Here is a 6,378-nt window from a genome sequence, read left to right on the forward strand (position 1 = left end):
ATTAAATTTGCTTCCCTTCCCTTAGGTGCATCTGTTGTGTATCTTAAAGTCTTCATATGAGTGAAGTGATATGATATTTGTCTTTCTCTGACTGACTAATTTCACTTAACCTAATACCCTCTAGTTCCATCCACATAATTGCAAATGGCCAGATTTCATTCTTTTTGGTTGCCAAGCAATACTCCATTGTATATACCTATATCTATCTATCTATCTATCTATCTATCTATCGTTATATATATATATATATATATATATATATATATATATATGTATGTAATATATATATATATATATCTTCTTTATCTTTTTTACATCTTCTTTATCAATTCGTCCATCGATGGACATTTGGGCTCTTTCCATACTTTGGCTATTGTTGATAGTGCTACTATAAACATTGGGGTGCATGTGCCCCTTTGAAACAGCATACCTGTATTCCCTACTAGGTTTCTTTTTAATGTTATAAAACCTAAAATTGATTCTGGTGTTGGATGCACAACTGTCTGAATATGCAAAGAGGCATTGAATTATATACTTTAAATGGATGAATTGTATAGCATGTGAATTAGTAGCACAGTTTTATACACATTAAATGGTTAAGGAGTAGATAAATACTTCAGTAAATATGGCATTTTACCCTGAATAAAATTCAAGGTTGCTTGTGGAATGGTTGTTGGAAGCGTTGCAGTTTATGAGTCGGTGTGAAGTGATGGAAGGGAGATTATCTGAAATCAGATGGAATTGGAAGTTGTTACACCACATATGAATGGATATGGCTCATAAAACACATGGTGAGGTAAGGTGGCTGCTAGGTGTTGGAGGTATGTTTCTTTGTGCTTTTCTGTAATTCTATATGGCTGAGTCAGTTGGGAGTGGGTACATTTTCTACATTTACTAATATTTCTTGAAAATGAAATCACACAAGAGCAAATGCAAAATGTGTGCTATGGTCAAATTGTTTCCTAATATATCAATTGTGTTGAATAAAATTCAAATATTCAAAATAAGTCTTTTATAGCATAACTGACTGTAACTATTCCCTTATGTTTAAAATATTTGATAAACACCATTCAGTTGACTTAAAAAAGAAACTAGGCTGACAACCTGACATTAGTGCCTTTACATTTAATGTAATGACTAAGATATTTGGGTTTATGTCTATCATCTTGTCATTCATTTCCTATTTGTCCTATCTTTTTGTTGTTAATTTATTTCTTCTTTCTTATTTTTTATGGACCAATTGAATGCTTTAAATAGATTTTATTTTTTAGAGTAATTTTAGGTTCATAGCAAAATTGAGCAGAAGCTCTAGAGATTTCCCATATACTCCCTGCTTCCACACATGTGTAGCCTTTCCCATTATCAACATCCTTCACCAGGTCAGTACATTTGTTACAATTGGTGAACATACATTGACACATTGTCACCCAAAGTGACAATAGTTGTTACTAGGGTTTAACGATTTGTACATTCTATGGGTTTAGACAAATATCCACTATGACAGATTAGTTTGCCCTACAAATCCTCTGTGCTCTGCCTGTTCAACCTTCCCTACCCCCTAACCCCTGGCAACAACTGATCTTTGCATTGTCTCAATAGTTTTACCTTTTCCAGAATGCCACATAGTTAGAATCATACAGTGTGTAGCCTTTTCAGATTGGCTTCTTTCACTTAGTGATATGCATTTAAGATTTCTCTGTATCTTTTAATGGCTTGATAGCTCATTTCTTTTTAGTGCTGAATAATATTCCATTGTCTGAAAGTACCACAGTTTATTTATCCATTCACCTGCTGAAGGACATCTTGGTTACTTTTGGGTTTGGGCAATGATGAATAAAACTGCTATAAACATATGTGTGCAAGTTTTTGTGTGGGCATAAGTTTTCAACTCCTTGTTGAATCATGTGGTAAGTGTATGTTTAGTTTGAAAAAACCCACCAAACTTCCTTTCAAAATTGGCTATACTATCTTGCATTCCCATCAACAATCAATGAGAGTTCCTATTGTTCCATGTCATCCCCAGCATTTGGTGTTATCAGTATTCTGAATTTTGACCATTCTGATAGGTGTGTAGTGGTATTTCATTGTTGTTTTAATTTGCGATTCCTTGATGACATACAATGTGGATCATCTTTTCATGTGTTTACTTGCCATCCATATATCTGTTCAAGTTTTTGGCTCCTTTTTAAATTTGGTTGTTTTTATTATTGAGTTTTAAGTGTTCTTTTTATATTTTGGTTGACAGTTCTTTATCAGATGTGTCTGTTGCAAATATTTTCTGCCAGTCTGTGACTTGTCTTACTGTTCTCTTCACAATTGCCTTTCACAAAGCAGAAAATTTTAGGTTTAATGAAATCTGGTTTTTTCCTTTCTGGACCATGCTTTTGGTGTTGCATCTAAAAAGTAACCACTATTCCCGGGGCCATCTAGGTTTTCTCGTATGTTATCTTCTAGTAGTTTTATAGTTTTGCATTTTACATTTAGGCCAATGCTCCATTTTGAGTTAATTTTTGTGAAGAGTGTAAGGTCTATGTTTGGATTTATTTTTATGCATGTGGATGCCTAATTGTTCCAACACCTTTTGTTGAAAAGACTCTTTTCCATTGTACTGCCTTGGCTCCTTTGTCAAAGATCAGTTGACTCTATTTAGGTTCCATGGCTCTATTTATCTATTCTTTTGCTAATACACACTGTCTGGATTACTGTAGCTTTATAATAAGTCTTGAAGTTAGGTAATGTCAGATGTCTGGCTTTGTTCTTCTTCAAAATCCAGTTGGCTATTCTGGGTCTTTTGCCTCTCCACTTAAACTTTAACACCAGCTTATCCATATCCACAAAATAACTTGTTGGGAGTTTGAATTGGATTGCATTGAGTCGTAGCTCAAGTTGGGTTAAGTGTTTTTTATTATTACATATTTTCTCTTCTATTAATGTGGCAGGTAGATTGCAAAGATGGCCACCATCCCTTACTTGTTCCTATGTCCATGCACTTTTGCTATGTGACTTTGAAGCTCCTTCCATCAAAAGTTGACGTTGATTTCTTATCTCCTTGATTCTCCTGTCTTATTTTAGCCAAGAGAATTTCTCTTTACACTCTTAGAACCTACCACCACTGTGGCATGTACATGTTAAGGATAGTCTGCTGGATTATAGAAAGCAGAGGAATCACCAAATGATAACTCTGGTCTGACTTTGAAATTAAATGTTTTAAAGCTCAGAACAGAGGTAAGTGTTGGGGAAGATGGCAGAGTAGGAGAATGCTAGGCTCAACCTGTCCCATGTTAACAACTAGATATCATCCACATCCAAGTCAATAAGCCAGAGAGTGATCCAAAGACTGGCAGAACAAATTCCATAACTAAATATAGAGGAGAAGTGCAGGTGAAAGGTTAGGAAGATCAAGGGTACCTGGTTGACTCAGTTGGTACAGCATATGATTCTTGATCTCAAGGTCATGAGTTCAAGTCCCATGTTGGACAGGGAGCCTACTAAAAAAAGAGAAAGGTTAGAGGAATGTCAGAGAGGCAAAGGGAGGCTGCCGACAGCAGAGAGGGAGCTGCATGTGTGAAGAGGGCAGAGAAAAGGGCCCTTACACCCAGGAGCTCATATGGGGAAGACTAATCCCCATAATGTTTGGCCTTTAATACCAGAGGGGCTGAATTCTATGAGTTTGTAAAACCAGTGGGACACCCAAAGTCTGGAGCTTTGAAAGTCAGACAACTGAGCACTCGTGGGTGGGGGAGGGTGAGTGACAGCTGGGTCGCTGCCCTTAAAGAGATAGCAGCCTGTGTGGAGAGGCAACATAAAAACAACCGTGTACATAATGCCAGGGCAAACCAGGACAGATCTGTTCATACTGATTTTTCAGCATTGGGGGGACTTCTCTGAAAATGAGAGAGCTGACAGGTGCCATTTTCCTTCCCTGACCTCCAGCACAAACACAGAACCACCTGCAGGAGGTGGGGTTGCACAGACACTTGTCTCAGCCCAGGGCTCAGGGCAAATTTGATTAAAGCTGCATGTGCACCCTGCCCAGCCATAACACAGTGCCCAACTGCCATGCCCCCTGCCACTGTTGTAAGCTGCACCCACTTAGGCGTACAGTGGCAACTGCACACAGCACCCAGCTGCCCCACCACACCCAGACTTGTGTCCCCAACCACTCTGGCATGTAGCCCCCAGCCACTGCAGTGCTTCAGGGGATCTGGCATAAGACTAGTGGCCCAACACAAACTTTGTTAAACACTGCCACTCTGCACTCATGCTCCCTAGTGCATACACCCCCTCAGACTTGGCCTGCATGGGTCCCACTAATATCACAGGCATAGCCCACAACAGGCAGAGAGTCAGTGCAGATGGCTGCACTGAAAGGAAAAGTGACAGACACAACAACAGGGCATAAGCAACACAAATAAATTACTCTCCTGAAGTGCCAGGTTCTGGTGAACAGGGGACACTGCACTGCAGGGCACTCCAGGACCTCATCTGCATTAAAGTCACTACTCTGAGAGCAGAAAACATAGCTAACTTTCTTAAATATTTTTTAAGTGTACTTATTTATTTGAGGGAGAGAGAGAAGGAGAAAGCTGGGGAGGGGCAGAGAGAGAGGGAGAGAGAGAGAATCCCAAGCAGGCTCCACACTGTCAGTGAAGAGCCTGATGCAGGACTTGAACTCACAAACCATGAGATCATGACCTGAGCTGATCTCAAGAGTTGGATGCTTAACTGACTGAGCCACCCAGGTGCCCTAACATAGCTTACTTTCTTAGCACAGAGAAACAGACACAGAGAGGCAGACAAAATGAAGAGACAGAGAAATTTATCTCAAATGAAAGAATAGGACAAGGACATAGCCAGAGATCTAAGTGACACAGATATAAATAACATGACTGATAGAGAATTTAAAGAAATAATAATAATAGGGATACTCACTGGACTTGAGAAAAGACTGAAAAACATGAGTGAGACCCTTAACACAGAAATAAGGAATAACATAGCAGAAATAAAGCTCAATAAATGAAATGAGAAACATGATTCATGGATTGAACAACAGGCTGGAATAAGTAGAAGAACGAATTAATGACCTAAAAGAGTAATGGAAAGTAATCAAGCTGAAAAAAAAGAGAAAAAAGAATTACACAAAACAAGATTAGATTTAGGAAACTCAGTGACTCCATTAAATGTAATAACAGTTGTATTATAGCAGTCTCAGAAGAAGAAGAGAGAGAAAAGGGAGTAGAAAATTTATTTGAAGAAATTCTATCTGAAAACTTCCCTAATCTGGGGAAGGAAGCGGACATCAAGTTCCAGGAGGCACAGAGAATGCCCATCAAAATCAATAGAAGCAGACCCACACCAAGACATATTGTAATTAAATTTGCAAAATATAAAGAAAAAATCTGTAAAAACAGAAAAAGTAGTCAGCAACTTACAAGGAAAAGCCCATAAGGCTAGCAGGAGATTTTTGAACAGAAACTTTGCAAGCCAGAAAGGAGTGGCATGATATATTCAACATGCTGAATAGGAAAAATCTGCAGCCAAGAATACTTTATTTAGCAAGCCTACCATTCAGAATAGAAGAACAGATAAAGATTTTCCTAGACAAACAAAAACTAAAGGAGTTCATATCCACTAAACTAGCCCTGCAAGAAATATTAAAAGGGACTGTTTGAGTGGAAAGAGAGAACAAAAGTGACAGTATAAAGGCAGGAAACACAAAAACAGTAAAAACTAACATTTCTGTAAAAAAATAGGTCAAGGAACTCACAAAAAAGGATATGAAGTATAATAACATATACCTAAAATGTGGGGGGAGGGAGGAGAAAATAATGGGTTCAGATTTAAATGACCATTCAACTTGATATAGACTGCTATGTGCAGAAGAGGTTATATACAAACCTAATGGTAACCGTATATCAAAAACCGCTAGTAGATATAAAAAGAATAAAGGGAAAGAATTCCAGATATATCAGTAAAGAAAATTAGCAAAATGTGAAAGAGAGAAAGAAAGGATCAGAGAAAATCTTCAAAAATAGCCACAAAACAAGTAATAAAATGGCAATAAATACATATCAATTGGTAAATGCTTTGTAAATAGACTAAATGCTTCAATCAAAAGACATGGGGTAACAAAATGGATTAGAAAAACCACAAGACCTGTCTATATGCTGCCTATAAGAGACTCACTTCAAACCTAAAGACACCTGCAGATTGAAAATGATGGAGAAACATAGATCATGCGTATAGATGTTAAAAGAAAGCTTGAGTGGCAACATGTGAGACAAAATAGACTTTAAAACAAAGACTGTAACAAGAGACAAAGGAGGACACTATATAATAATAAAGGGGACAATCCAAAAAGAAAAAAATAACAATTGT

This window comes from Panthera onca, chromosome A1 (genome assembly GCF_046562875.1).
Source record: "Panthera onca isolate mPanOnc1 chromosome A1, mPanOnc1 haplotype 2, whole genome shotgun sequence".
Lineage (NCBI taxonomy): Eukaryota > Metazoa > Chordata > Mammalia > Carnivora > Felidae > Panthera > Panthera onca.